Raw genomic sequence first — 16,209 nt, 5'->3', positions numbered from 1 at the left:
GAAAATTATATATGTTGCAGGAAGGGAAAATGTAATTGCTGAAGCATTGTTGTGACTTGGATGATGACAGATGGAGACATTCGGTGGCAGGAGTAAATGGACTGAAATAGAATGTAGTAGTGAATGTTTGCAAGCTTACAGTCAATGTAATATATATATAGTATTGTAGTGTACTAATAGTTTAAGATTAAGGGTTTTAAAATGAAGTCATCTTTGTATATTGATGGTTCATTTATTTTAAGGGGAGAGGTGTGACGATGCTGCCACTTTAAAAAGGTTATTTTGTCCTTGGTTTTTATGAAGAGAGGTTGTAAAGGCAGAGATGCTGAAAAGTCTAGGCAGCTGGAAGGTAAGGGTAGACAACAGGAGGCTGGAAGAACACAGCAAGCCAGGCAGCATCTGGAGGAAAGGAGAAGTCAATGTTTCATATTTAACCCTTCTTTAGGACTGGATGTGGATGTAGGGGGAGCTGTAGATAAAGTTCGGGGGGAGGGGTGGTGGGGAAGAGAGGGAGCGGGGTAGTGGAATGGTGATGATAGGTGGACATCGCTAGTAGGTACAACCTGGTTGGTTGATGGGAGGGATGAATCCGGTCTGAGGGTGGCAGAGAACTTCTTCAAAGTGGGCATCGTTTGAAGAGACTTCGCAGTGGTATAGACTTGGTTAGAGACAAAACAGCTTAACGAGGGAAGGGGAGTGACCAGATCTCCCAGTTCAGTTTTTTTTTCCAGTTTGCTTTAGCTGTAGCAGTCACAAGATGTTGGAGTCCAGAAGTGTGGCTGGCTTCAGTAAAGAATTCCTCTGACCTTCTCTGAAATCTCTCTCTGGATGTTGTTCCCTCCTGCCTGTAGGAGTCTTTGTTTGAATTTGCCTTTTTGCCAAGGGGTGTGTTTATGAGATGTTGCTATACTGGAACAGTTCATTAGTTCAGTTGCTGTATTGGGTCAGTTAAGTTTTCCAATAGTTAAGTTATTCTCAATCCCACTTTCTCTTGTTCGTGTTTCAACTGTAGTGTTCAAATAAATTCTGTTTTGCTTAAAACCAAGCGGTTTGACCAGTTGTATCACACTCGGAATACCCACTTCACATCTGCCTTTAAAATAAGAAAAAAATAAGGTGTAGGCTACCTTCTAAAAATATTTTGTGAGGGTCTGGCCTGGTCTATAACACTCTCCTTGCAATGTGTACCTAGAGTGTACTAATGTATTTAATATTGGCAGTATCTAGGCCATCCTATTGCACATATTTTTGAAGTGGAAAGTAATTGGTTTCATTCATTTTATCTTGTTTGCTAATATTCAGTGATCATTCACCGGAGCCACATATATGAAACTGTTCACCAGCTGATATTTTAATTCACTACCTCGCAATGGCCTGAGTAAATGGTATTTGACCAGACGAATGAGCTAGCCAAGGAAAATAAACTTCTCTGAAGTGTGCAAACATCATTATTACAAGGTTTTTCTTGAATTGCTGATGCATAAAGTTCAAATCTGAATAAAATATGCTAAACTAGTGTTATTTCTGCGCTCCTAAATTAATCAGAATTTAGTGAATGGTTATTAGCTGCTGCACTAAGGGACTAATAATGTCAACTTACAAAAATGATAATGCATATTATGCCATATATAGCACTGGAGAGAGATGTTGAGGGGTTGAATACAAAGTTTATTTCATCACAATAGCAATTTTCCTGTTAGGTTTTAGTAAAGTTTGTTATATTCTACCTGATGTGAATTACGCCTAAAATTTATTTCACTTATTAGGACTTTTGAAAAGGAAATCTTGTTTAATAAGTGCAAAATCCACTGATGGAAATCACAAATGACCCATTAAAGCAAGAATGACATCCAACTGTTACATCCCTCCTTTACCAAACAAGTGTAAACAATTGAGTTTCTGAAAGCTCTTAGGTGTACCTACCCAAGATGGACTACAGCAGGTCAAAATGATAGTTCGCCACCTCTTTCCCAAGGGCAAGTAGGGATGGGCAACAATGCTGACCTGACAAATCACATCAAATAATTTTTAAAAACTGCCAAATAATAGCTGAGAAAATCATCAAAATTGGACAACTTTATCTAGCGTTAAGTGGATATCTATATGGTGGGAAACATTGTGAATATTTGCCCTGCCATATACATAAAGGATGCATTGTAGGCATCTAGAGTGTGCAAATTAAATTACAATGCCTTTTGCCTTTTCAGATCATTGCTATGTATCATGCACATTTTTAAAATTTAGGTCATAAGCTGTCACCTTCGGACCTGAAAAGTGCCCAGTCGACCTCCAATCACCTGGAAAAGGCAAAATATCTCAATAATTTGAACAACTGGTTCGGTAAACTGCTTCATGCTGCTACCATGCAGCGGCTATGAGAGTGGTATTTTCCACTAACAGGATCAACCCAAAACATTATTCTACTGCCACACACAGGATCACAGAAATGTTTACTACACAGAAGAAGGCCAGTTGGCCCATGTTTCCTTGCTGACTGTCCCAATGAGCATTATGATTTTGTACCGTCATCTGCTTTTTCCCTGTATCTTTGCATATTGTTTCTATTTCAATCATTCAATGCCCTTTTGAATGCCTCAAATCAACCTGCCTCCACCACACTTCCCGGCAGTACATTCCAGATCCAAGCCAATTGTTGTGCATCAGATCTCATTCATAGATCACAGAATCCCTACAGTGTGAAAACAGGCCCTTCGGCCCAACAAGTCCACACCGCCCCTCAAGAGTATCTCACCCAGACCCCATCCCTCATAATGCACCCAATCTGCACATCCCTGAACACTATGGGCAATTTAACATGGCCAATCCATCTAGCCTGCACATCTATGAACTGTGGGAGGAAACCGGAGCACTCGGAGGAAACCCATGCAGACACAGGGAGAATGTGCAAACTCCACACAGTCAATTGCCCGAGGGTGGAATTGAACCCAGGTCCCTAGTACTATGAGGCAGCAGTGCTAACCACTCAGCCTGTCCAAGCTTTCTCCTCTTCAAGGAGAACAGTCTCAACTTCCCCGGTCTATCCTCATTACTGAAGTATTCTCATTCCTGGAACCCTACATGTAAATCTCGTCTATACTGTCTCCAGTGCGTTCCTATAATATGGTGCACAGAACTGTACTCAATAATCCAGCTTGAGCAACATTGCATATTTTAGAAAAAAAACAGAAAGAACTGCAGATGCTGTAAATCAGAAACAAAAACTGAAATTGTTGATAAAGCTCAGGAGGTCTGGCAGCATCTGTGGAGAGAAATCAGGGTTAACTTTTCGGGTTAAGTGATCCTGCCTTTGCCTGATTTCTGTTTTTGTTGCAATTTTTACTGCTGTTGCAATGCGGTAGCTAGGCCTTGCATCCCAATGATTGGTTGATCAAATCAAAAAGCATGTTCTTTGGTTGTTTGTGGTAGGCATTGGTTGAGTTTGATCTGTTCAGTCTGTGCTTATAAAACCTGTTAGATGTGATTCTGTGATTCAGCAGCACTTACTGAATAATCCCAAATAATCCTGATATAAATACACAGGGACCTATTTCCTGCAAGCAAAAAGATGACAGTAAACTTTTTGTTATCTGGTATCTATGGGACCAGGAATATGCTGATTGATCAAATATCACAGAATAATCAAGAGGGCCACATAATCAATGTAAAACCTCACACAAAGTAGTAGAAACATGATGCAAGGAATATACGTGTCACTGTTATACTTTATTTACAGCATAAATCACTTCAATAATAATGCAGCTTTGCCTTAAATAAAACTTAGCAGAAGAGAGCCTTCTCACTCACACCCTCAACTGACTGCTCGGACATCGCGATAGATTGTGGTATTTGAGGAGAAACTGACTCAAAATTGAAGTTGATATTTCATGTGGCCATTTGTTTGAAAAATAGTATATTGAGGTAAATAAACTTGAAAAATTATAATAACTAGACAGGATAATACAGCAAACTTTGTGGTAATTGAGGTATATAATTTTTGCTGGTTTATCAAGAGTGCAAGTTAATAAAGTGCCGGTTTAAAACAAAGTTTGCTGTATATTCAAACCACGTACTTGTTTTGAATTACTTGGGAGCTTCGAGAGCCTATAATTCCCCAATGTTTTTTCCAGCGTCAATGCTACAGCCAAATAGAATCAGCTTGTGAACTCATCAGCATTGTTTTCTCTGGTAGATTAAATTGTTACAAATATACAAATTAGAATTAGAAGTAGGCCATTCAGCTCCTCGAACCTGCCCTGTCATTCAATAAGATCACAGTTGCTCTGATTGTAACATCCAATCTGCATTCCCAGCTATCTGGGATACCCTCTCATTCCTTTGCTTAATAAGAAACTATCTACTTGTGCCTTAAACATATTTAAGGTCTCTGGTTCCACCATCTGTTCAGGAAGAAGGTTCTGAAGAATCTTGCCCTATGGGAGAGAAAACATTTCACCTAATATCTGTTTTAAATGGGCGGCCCCTGGATTTTAAACAATGATCCCTATTTCTAAATTGACCCATAAATGGAAAAATCTTGTCAAAACTCACCCTGTTAGAATCCTCCATATCAAACTGTCTCAAGAGCCCTGCTAAAGCTTCGTTAGTGAATGATGGGAATGCTGAGTGTTCATGTTATTGAAGAGCTGTTGTGTATCTGATATTCCCCACACAGGGTGATTGGAAGTGTGACCAGTGAATCCAGCCACAGCAGGGGTATCATCGCTGCAACAAAAACACTGAGAAATGGAGGAGGAGCAAATGCTGCACAAGCCCAGGACCAGCAATGTCCAGCAGCTACCAAACAGCCTCCACATGAAGAGGTCACAGCTGGAGATTCCCTCAGGATGCTGAGGCCTAGAATCCATTTCTTCCAGATGAGCAAGGCGGAATGTCACCACAGACTGAGGATGGTGCTGTTACAGGTCCAGGGAGTTGCAAGAGGGAAGATAAGATGGTCCAGGCGCTACTGAGAGGAGTTATATGGGTGGAGATTGGAGAATAGTGTGAAAAATCTTGTAAGAGCTCCCGGAATGAAGCCCTCCACAGACCTTGCCAAATGGACACAATTTTTTGGTTAAAATTCAGCCCATTGTGTCATTCAGTTGAATGTTGTCAGGCACTTAGTCATAATTAGTTAATTCTTGTGGAGTAAGGGGTTAATAGCATGAGTCCGAGGGATCATTATGTAATGCTGAAGTGACACCACATGATCAAGAGAGGTAGGGAGCGATCTCCTCGAACTCTGAGCTCATGTGGATATACAGTGTCTGTAAATAAAGGAGATCCAAATCCACACCATTGCAGACACTGGAACCTCAATTCACTCAGACTCCACTGTCACCACTATGTTTTGTCTTCTGGTCTGTGTTAATAGGGGGCCTGATGGTCTTTTAAATTACTCTTCTGTAATCTGTGTTCATTCTGACATGAACTTTTTATTTACTTACATTTTACATCCAGTGTGAGAGTTCTGAATGAGCTCAGAGTACCTCTCATTCTCAATCATGGGGTAGGTAGAAAAGTAACGATGAGGCCACAATCAGATCAGCCATAATTGTATCAAATAGCACAGTAGGCTCAAGGACCTGAATGGACTACTCCTGCTTGTATATTACTATGACTTATATATGACATGAGAGAGCAGGTTCTGGAAAATCTTGTGAAGAAGGGTCACCGCACTCAAAGTGTTCACTCTGTTTCTCTCTCCACAGATGCTGCCAAACCTGCAGAATTTCTCCAGCAATCTCTGTTTTTGTGTGTTTCCGGGGAAAGCTTGTTTGGTGAACTAGGGGACAGTATCGTGTCCTGACATCCACTTGTAGCCTTTCCATCTGGAGTCACTAGAACATGTGTAGCAGCAGAAAGAAAAATGAAAAACTTGCATTGATATAGAGCCTTTGACAAATAAAGCACGCACCATAGCACTTACTAAAATACAGTTTCTGTTGCAATAGAGGGAAATGGAGCAGCCAATTTGTACACAATAAGGACACTTTACTCTTTTTTTTGCCCTGCTCCAGACATAGAAGTTAGATGTGTGTGTGCCCTTTCTACTTTCCTGGCTACAGGCTCATTCAACATGGGTGTAATTCAGATTGTGGGAGCCCATGTGTGCACCAAGCAATGTATTTTACATTAAGACCACCAGGGGGCATTGTACCCACTGGTTGATCGTCAATGTGACACTTCTGTCACCAGCATGTAATGAAATTATCATCAGACAGTTCACAGACTTCCCAATTCCGAGATATCTTGCAATTGACATGAAAATATTTTTGCTATTGTCCCTTCATTCTTAAAAGAATATTTTGGGCTTCTGATGATTAGTAGCAATGTTGTCAAATTGACAAAATATGATCACATAAACTGAGGTTTAGATAGGGAATCATTCACCCTTTTAGATATCTTTAAACTACCTGTTCAGATGTACAATGGCACAAACTCTGGAGCAGGGCAGACTTGAACCCGGGCCTTCTGGCCAGATGTAGGGACACTGCAAATTCACCAAAAGGTTGACCTTTCTACTATTGACCTTTTATTCTTTGTGTATTTGGCAACTGTAAAACCTACCCTGCTCTTCTTCAAAATAAAAGCTGTGGGATATTTTGCATCCACCAGAGAGGACAAACTGGTCCTCCATTTCACTTTTCATCTAAAAGATGGCACCCTGAAAAGTCCAGCACACTCCCTCAGTACCATGCAGGATGACCAACTGTCCAGATATTAATCTGTCTCATATTTAATGGTGAAACTAGAATATTGTGTGCAGTTTTGGTCTCCTTTTCTGAGGAAGGATGCTCTTGCTCTCGAGTGAGTACAGTGAAAGTTTACCAGGTTGATTCCAGGGATGGTGGGACTGACATATGAAGAGAGATTAACTAAGTTGGAATTTTTTTCGCTGGAGTTCAGGTGAATTAGGGGAAATCTCACAGAGACTTATAAAATTCTAACAGGGTAGATTCAGGGAGGATGCTCCTGATGGTGGGTGTGCCCAGAACCAAGGCTCACATTCTGAGGATTCGGGGTAGACCATTCAGGATGGAGATGAGGAGACATTTCTTCACCCAAAGAGTGGTAAGCCTGTGGAATTCATTACCACAGGAAGTAGTTGATGCCAAAATATTGAATGTATTCAAGAGGCGACTAGACATAGTACTTGGGGTCAATGGGATGAAAAGTTATGTGGAGAAAGCAGGATGAAGCTATTGAGTCAGATGATCAGCCATGATCATGAATGGCAGAGAGGTTGAAGGGCTGAATGGCCTCCTCCTGCTCCTATCTTCTATTTTTCTAAGAAACACACAAAACCAAAAATGCTGGAGAATCCAATTTTCTGTGTTAATTTCAGATTTCCAACGTCTGCAGTATTTTGTTTTACCTGAAGAAGGAGCTAGAGCTCTTTGGGTTGGTGTAGGAGGGTGAGTGAGCGATCATTGGGGAGGAACGTGTGTGTAACAAAGACAGAAGTTGCTGGAGAAACTCAGCAGGTCTGGCAGCATCTGTGCAGAGAAAGCAGAGTTAATACTTGATGTGTTAACTCTGTTTCTCTCTCCACAGAGGCTGCCAGACCTGCTGAGTTTGTCCAGGAAATTTCAGCTTTTGTTTCAGATTTCCAGCCTCTTGCAGTATTTTGCTTTCAGTGAAGAAGGAGCTGGAGCTCTTTGGGGTCGGGTGAGGAGGGTAAGTGAAGTGGATCATTGGGAGAGGAATGCACGTGTCTGAGCAGAGGGTTTAGACCCGAAACGTCAGCCTTTCTGCTCCTCTGATGCTGCTGGGCCTGCTGTGTTCATCCAGCTCTACACCTTATCTCTGAGCAGGGGCTTCGGGCTGGACTACAAGTCCCAGCGTGCCCCGCGAGCCGGCGCCAATAGGGGTGTGTCTTAGTGCTGATGTGGGACCCTGTTTGGTGATTGGCTGTGGGGGAAGGACCAATGGGGAGTGGGTTTGTTGTGGTCCTGGAGCCGGAGCTCGGAGCCTGGGGATGGGGCTAATGGCGGCGGCTGCCTGCCTGACCTGAGATGTCCCGAGGGGAGCCAAGCCTAGAGCCCAGGCCCCGGCTGGTTTGTAGTGTCCATCCTGCTAAGGCCGCCGCGTCCCCCGAGCCCCAGGAGGTATTTAGTTATTTATCTGTACGTTGTGTGTGACCTATCAGTGAACAGCCTTTTGTTTTTGTGAAATAATCAGCTCGGATTTATAGGAAATACCAAGGCAGCACCTCCCAAGGCAACCAGATCTTCAGCGCAATTACTCCAAAACTTTTCATGCATTTGTCGTTTTCAGTTTACTTTGGGATAGGTGATGATTGAAAACTCACTTATTATCAAACTTGTCCTCCAGAGTTTGAATATTTGTGAAAAGTGATGCGCTGCGGGAGCTTTTCCATCGCATGCTAATTAGGCAACACATACAAGTACGCTAAATTCCAAACTGTGGCAAGAACCTTTTTGTCCTATAGACCTGAAAGCTAAGCTCTTCGCTCTCTTCCCCACTGACGCTGCCTAAGCAGCTGACTTCTCCCACTGTTCGTCATTATTTACATTCCAGTTTTGGACTTAGGAACAAATAACTCTTACCAAACTGTTTGCAGATGGTATCAAACTGAGGGCTGTACTGATATCTGATGAAGCATACAATGTGATGCATACCACTTTAGGAAATGTGCAGCTGCGACGAAGTAGCAAATGATCTTTAAGACGGATCAATGGGAGATGATTCACTTTAGAAAATAACGAACCGAATGGAGTAGAAAAAATATTGAGGGATACAGGTGAGCACATCATTAAAAGCAGCATTGCAGGTCAGCAAAGTACTAGCATTCCAAGGCGATAGAATTTAAAAATAGTGAAGTTATGGAAGTTAAATTTGGATATGATCTTCATAGGACCAGTAATGGAGTATGAAATAACTCCACCGAGACTGGTATCCTGTCACCAAGTCACCCTTTATGCACATGTGGAGAGTCCTTGACAACGATCCAGCTCCCTCAGAGCCAGCACTCAGTGAACAGGATTCTGCTTCTAATGTCTGACAGTCTTGTTCTTATCTCTCAGCCAGGGCTCCCCGATTAGACCAAATTAACAGCCCCAAATCAGGAAACTCATTCCATGAAGTCCACCTGGCTGACCTCATTACAATCACTGCATCCCACATTGTAAATCCCACACCTGCACTACATACCACAACTGTGTCCCTGGCTTAGCAGAGTCTTGTGTCTGGCATTGGTGTTCCTGATGCCGTTTCACCCTACCCCCAAGATCTGGGAAGATCATATTTAACCTGGTGTGGAGTGTTCTCCCCATTAGCAAAACTCTTGGTCTGGTTTGATGGTTCCTTTGCTTTCCAGCCTTCTGATTTCTTACTCTACTTCTGCCCATAAGGAAATGGCACTGGGCAGGCCTTGCAAAATTGTGAAATTGCTTCCTGGCCAACATGCAAGGTGGCCTTGGCTCCTTTGATGGTCACTAGGCTTTCCTGAAAAATTTGTGGATATTGAATAAGGACTTCACTCAGGCAGCCATTTTCTAATCAGCAAATGTTGAGCCAATCTAGGTGAACCTTTCTCAAACAAATTTGCCCCATCAAGCTTGGGCCCTAGCTTTTTACTGCAATCAGTGATAACTGAACTATCTCCTTCTCATTAGAGACTGGAACCAAAGTTGTATCCTTAATCTGTAAAGGCTCCCTGGTATAGGTTCACAGTCTAGTTAGAATTTCATAGAATTCCCAGAGTGTGGAAACAGGCCATTTGGCCCAACAAGTCCACACCGAACCTTTGAAGAATATCCCATCCAAACCCATCACCCTACCCTATCCCTGTAACCCTGCATTTCCCATGGCTAATGCACCTAACCTACACATCCCTGAACACTATGGACAATTTAGCATGGCCAATCCACTTAACTTGAATATTTTGGACTGTGGGACAAAACAGGAGCATCTGGCAAAAACCCACACGGACACAGGGTAAACATGCTAACTCCACAAAGACAGTTGCCTGAAGTTGGATTCGAACCTGGGTCCCTGGCACGGTAAGGCAGCAGTGCTAACCACTGTGCCACCCCAAACCTTAGGGTTGGAGTCCAGAGCAAATTTTGTTAAAAACTGGTTCTGCAATCACTGAAATGGCTACACCGGTATCAACCTCCATTAGAACTGGGTGATCTTTTTAATTGATTCTGATTTGGATTAGAACTGGGTGACCATTCTAATTGGTTCTGATTTGGATTTTTATGTAATTTAACTATTCCGAAACAAAGGTGGACTTTCCAGAGTGTGCACTCTCCTGAATAGCGACCTATGAGTTCTCTTACTCAATTTTGGTCTAGTGGGACTCTTGCTAGCTGGAGTCCACATGCCAGCATCAACTACAATCGCTTGCAGGCCTGGATACTGAAGAAAATTTTAACTGTTCATTTGAGGCTTGACTTTGTTTTAGGGTTTTGCTGTGGGCTGACCTCAAGTCCCTCTGTTCAGGATATGTCCTGAGTGAGATGATGCAATTGCCTTCACTCAGGTGGTGTTCCCCAAGCCCAGTTGGACTAACGAGGGTGTCCACTTCCATCAGAATACTCTGCAACTGATATGGTCTCTCAGCATCCCATTAAGGGTTAAACCAAAGTTACATGCCTCTGCCAGTTGTCTGAACCTAGTCAAAAGTCCCATATGGATTCCCCTGGATCTTGAATTGCTGAGTAAAACCAGTAACATCTCAGAATGAGAGGAGGCTTGGGGTCATAATATTCCTCCCTTAAATCCATCAACTCTTGAAAGGTTTTTGTATCTGATGCCTCAGTGAAAGTTAGGCTGTTATAAACTGAAAAGGCTGTGGGTCGAGAAGCTGTCAGGAGAATCACTCATTGCTTTTCATCTGCCCCAATGTCTTTCCAAATTCTGGGCTTAGTCTTCAATGACAGGATTGAACAAGTCAAGCTTCCCTGATAACGGCATGATGCCAGAAATTCTTACTCAACTCAAAGGCGGCTGTTGTGAGTAAATTTCTTCACAAGTGTGCTTTTCTCTCGTCGCCACTGAAATAACTCCATGGAAGTCGGTATCCCAACACCAAGTCTCCCTTTGTTTACACGTGGAGAGTCCTTGACATTGGTCTAGTTCCCTTAGAGCCAGCTCTCAGAGTGAACAGGATGTCTGACGCTCTTGTTCTTCCCACTCAGCCAGGGCTCCCAGATTGGACCAGATTAACAGCTCCAATCAAGGAACTCATGTTCTATGATGTCCACCTGGCTGACCTCTTTAAAATCACTGCAGAGTACTACCTTCTTCTTAGGTATTCCTGGAGACTGAGGATGACGGTCTTCCATTCTGGAGACTTGGCCCCTGTGGTAATAGTGAAAGTCCAGTGCTGAATCTACACACCCTGCTAAACATGGGACAGGTGATGTTTGAAGAGATGCTGGAATTCTTCTGTTTCTGCCATTTGCACTTGACCTCCTTATGATCCTGAGATAGTTGGCATTTTTGCAGATGCTTCTTCTCCAGGCAGTCAGGTGAGATTTCCACCATTTTGTGAGGACATTGCATTTTTTGCCTGATTGGTAACTGCTTGCTGTGATGAGGCTTTGGAATAGAGAATTTGGGATTGATAACTTTTTTTTGGAAGTCTTGTGTCAGGTGTGCATGGATGCAGCTGATTGACAGTAACAAGTGCACCAGTGCTAGTGATGTTAACCTGAGCGAGGATATACTGATGGTGGAGTGCCTGTCCTGACAGTGGATCGGCAGGATTTTGCAGAAGCATGACTGATGATATTTCTGTAGGAATTTGAGATGTCTCCTGTACATTGTCTATATTTCTGATGCATACAGAAGGGCGGGTAGGACTACTGCCCCATGGATCGTAAGCTTGGTGTCAGATTTGAGTTGTTTGTCATTTAATGCTTTTTTAGGGTGCACTGGAGATGATGTTGGATTTTGTCATCTACGCCTGACCTTGCGGTAGAGAGGCTCTCAAGGATGTGAATTGGTCCATGTTATCCAATGGCTTGCTTGGATTTTGATGGGACGGTGTATGATGGAAGCAGACTGGTAGGGAATCTTTGTCTTTCCAATATTTAGACTATGACCTATTCTCTTACGTGGTTCTTTGAATTGTCAGCAACTGTGTGTGCACACAAACCAATATCACCGGTGTTCTGCAGCTTGGTGGAGGTTGGGAATAGTCTTGGTTCTAGATTGGAGGGGATGCAGGTTGAACAGTTTTCTGCTTGTCCACTCCAGTGGTAAGTTTCATAGATGTCGGGTGGCATTTTGCAGCGAATATGATGAAGAAGAGTATTGGTCTGATAACAGTTTCACTTGACACCCCCAGTTTGCTCACTAGATCCATAGTGGATCCACTGGCAAGGATCATGGCTTGTGCGTTTTCATACAGCAGGTGGAGAATGGTGACAAATTTCTGCTGGTACCCAAATTTGAGGAGGATGCTCCGTAATTCCTCCTGGTTTACAGAGTCAAAGGCCTTTTGCAGTTAAAGAAGGCTCTCTGCACTTTTCTTGAACTTGTTTTCTAGTGAAGACCATGCCCGTGTGTCACTTGATGACAGAATCCTCATTGTGATTCCAGTCAGAGTTTTTCAGCTATTGGGACAGGGTAATTGAGGAAGATATTTGCAATCACCTTCCCTGTGGTGGACAGTGGGAAGATTCCTCTTTAGTTGCCACAATCAGTGGGATAAATAACATGAAATGGCTGAGGTAAGCACTCAGATGTCTTCAGTTGGAAACAAGATAACTGCATGGGAAAAAGAAAATAGGAAGATTTAGTGAATGGCTGAGATGAGGTAAGTGGAATGGAAGGAGACCACTTTTGAAAGGTATAAACAACACTGGCTGGTTGGGCTGTTGCTGTGCAGTATATTCTTTGCAATCTGTTTCCTTCTGCCCTACATGAATAAAATGCCTGATTTAAAAGTTACACTATCTCTTAAAACTATATTTCCTGCCTGGTTAATGGTTGGGAGTTCCTACTTCAAACAATTACATGGCTAAAAAAAAATCACAGAATTTTGCATAGAAGTAACCAATGCACCCATTTCCTTAATCTTGTACATCTAACTCTTTCTATTTAAATCAATGACCCTCTTCAAACTTGGTCACACCTCGGATTCTCACGTGTAATCTCCAGTTTCACTTGTTTGAATGCCTGTCAGTATTAAGCCCAAATTTTCAGGTATGTTAAAAAACAAAGTAAATTTCCTGGTCTTATCATTGCAACTTTTTAAATATTTCACAAATGTTTATCTAAACGGAGCCTGCTGTTCATTCTCTATAAAAAGTGATTTGTATGATATAAGCATAGGTCACAGTAAAAATGAAAAAAAATCTTTTCCACTTGCAGGTTTTTAGCCACGATGGAATGAGTCGCAAAATTCACCCAAAATGCTCTTGAAATTACACCAGTTAAATTACACCTTATATTATTGCTATAATTGTTTGTGTAATCAGTATCTTATCTTCCTGAGCCATTCGGCAGTGTAACTGGTGTAATTGCTTGTTTTTTTCTTTCACAATTATAAAGTATTATTTAATAGATTTAAGACAGGTAAGCTGGTATACCTCTGTTAATTTGACTGAAAAAATAAATGTCATTAATCAGATATCTTGACTTCATCTGTGATTAACCTGATTTTTATAAGGATGTAACTCTATACTCAACAATTTAATAGTTTCATTGGTGTCTTTGCAAATTAACTTGTGTTTCATTTGAAATAAATCCCCTTTAAAATGTACTAAATTGTCAGTGTTTTCCCAAAGAAAATGATTGCAGTTTGCAGGCCCTTTCCCCATTTGTGGGAGCTCACATTCTTGATCCTGGGGCATTTTGTCAGTAGGTCCTCCTTTCAGCAGATGCAGTTTTGTAGCATTTGAGAAGACAATGGAAAATATAAATGATAACTCATGGTTGAAATTCCCATTTTTGTTATGTCCTGATATTACACAGAGAAAGAAACTATCCCAATGTTCCTGATTGACGGTCAGAGTTGAAATTTAAAATATAAGTTTGTTAATTCTTCAGACCATGATTGTGTAACCTCATCCAGTTATGGATCATCTCTTATCTAATTTCTGCTTGGATTTCTGTTGGTCATCCAAGGTACAACTTGGTTCAACACTGCCCATTGTTTTAGAACAATGTGTTGCTCCATCAGTTAAATTAATTAAATCTACAAAGAATACATGCTGAGCCATTTGCTCTTGCAATATCAAGGAGGGATTGGATAAACATCGTTGTTTGAAAAACGTAACAGTTTGTTCAATTTTGCTTTTAAATCATTATTTCTTGTGAATTTTTGTTAGCTTTATTTTGCCAACGCTGCAGAAGGGATTTTTTAGTTTTGAGTAACCTTGGATGATCTTTCTTTTCAGGAAACCATGGATACTTGACATCACATTGTGGTGTGACACTGTTTCGTTTTGATCATGAACACTGATCTCTGGAAAACCATCCTGGTCGCTAAGCAGGAGAAGCATAAAAAACTATTTCTCAACTATAAGAACTTGTGCAAATTTCCTCATGAATTACTGAAAGATGGTGGCTCAGAATACTTGGAGCACCTTTATATGAAGATGAATTCATTAACAACATTGGTACGTGTGGTATTTCCCACTCTTAGTTGCTTTAAAGATAAATTGTCAGATTATTTCAAAGTTTATGAGCAAGTAATAGGCGGTATTATGCATGTTTTGAGGTTCAACAGATTATTTTGGCAATGTGTTTTAAATTGGAGCTAGATCTTCTGAAACCAGAGGTTTGATTTTCGACTTGCAGTCTATGATGAAACAACTGATTTCATACAGGGCTGAGGCAGAATATTTAAAAACAGGATTCCTGATTGCTTTGCTGGAGAGGATTCATTTCTGGAAAGTTGCTTGCCTTGATGTCAGGTTATTGTGCCTGTGGTTAATTTTCCTCTTGACAGTGTTTAGACATGCCTGTGAGTACTTTTCATTTCGCCAGAATTTGTTAACTAAAGAAGTGTATACCAGCAGCGGGGTCAGGAGGGCAAGGAGTAAAACTGTTTTTGAGGAAGATAAATTTAAAGTGATACTGTACATTAAAAAATACCCCAAATGACAAAGCCAGATGGCAAATTTTTGTATCACTACAGCTTAGCCTGTTGCCCATATTTGAACTACCTTTCTGGTTTTATGTAAATTGTTTACTCTCATTCAGTGGGATCTGTTATCCAAGTGGCTCAGCTTTGGAGAAATTGTGAAAGGATGTTAATGTTTGGGTTTTAATATTTCGTATAATAGTGAATTCAGTTAGGGTGCATGGAAGAACAGACTGCCAGGGAAACATTTTACCCTGGGCAATATTTTAACCTTTAATACAGACAGAATGTGTGATGGAAGACTTCACTTCAGCCTGTTGAGCTGAACTTTGAAATAATTTAGAATGGTTAGTTCTTCAGTCTGGGTCTCCTTTGTTTATTGCAATGGAGAATGTAATTACTTATAATTAAGTACAGAAAATGTGAATAAATATTATTGTAAACTTAAGCATTTTAGTTTGAGAGATGTTATAGTTTTAGAAGGATTAAAAATACAAGGATTAAAAATAACTAACTTTTAACTATTTCAGCCAGAAAACCTTGGAGAGAAGCTTCCTAATCTCACTGAGTTGTGAGTATTCTCAAACTGCTTTGTTAACTTTGTTGTATTTTAGCTAAATGCTTGTCTTTTTACTATTAAGAATGCAATTTGTACATGTAAACCGAGTTGCTTGATTTAAATTATATCATCCTAAAGTTAACCATTTTACGACAAGACTTCATTCGGCTGTTCTGTGCTAAATAACACAATATTTGGTACAAACAGTATATTTTACATTATACACTTTATTTTCCACAGTATTTTAAAAGTTGCAAAGATACTTCTGAGTATTTCCGACATGACATTAATATGTAAAAACAGTTACTCACTTCTTGCATAGCAGGGACTTAATGAAGATCCAGATCAAATGCAACATCTATGCTGACCTTGCGCTGAGTTGCACGCAGGTAATATAACATAAATGTGGAATTATACTTGTTCTACAAAAAAAAAATGACACTGTGTTTCATTTTGAGTTAGTCAGGTTCAATGTTGTCTACATGGTTGTGGCTGGATATGACTCAGCAACATGATGAATTGGTGTGGGATGCCAGTTTGTGTGTGTTATTTAGATATTTACCTGTGTGGAAAGAATTTC

At 41.0% G+C, this 16,209-nt stretch overlaps 1 long non-coding RNA gene across 2 annotated transcripts; it reads left to right on the top strand.

The window, feature by feature from the left end:
• Positions 1 to 7,928: 7,928 nt before the first annotated feature.
• On the top strand, positions 7,929 to 16,011 carry LOC125486804. 2 transcript variants are annotated; one of them, XR_007265426.1, is made up of 4 exons: positions 7,929 to 8,111; positions 14,382 to 14,603; positions 15,601 to 15,641; positions 15,955 to 16,011. It is a non-coding gene; the product is annotated as an uncharacterized LOC125486804 (long non-coding RNA). The 2 variants fall into 2 exon arrangements; XR_007265427.1 differs by having other exon boundaries at positions 15,952 to 15,970.
• The last annotated feature ends 198 nt before the right edge of the window (positions 16,012 to 16,209 follow it).

Source organism: Rhincodon typus, chromosome 33 (genome assembly GCF_021869965.1).
Source record: "Rhincodon typus isolate 14 chromosome 33, sRhiTyp1.1, whole genome shotgun sequence".
In the NCBI taxonomy this organism is placed as follows: Eukaryota; Metazoa; Chordata; class Chondrichthyes; order Orectolobiformes; family Rhincodontidae; genus Rhincodon; species Rhincodon typus.
Note: the sequence above shows the minus strand (reverse complement) of the source record. Positions and strands in the feature narration are given on the sequence as shown.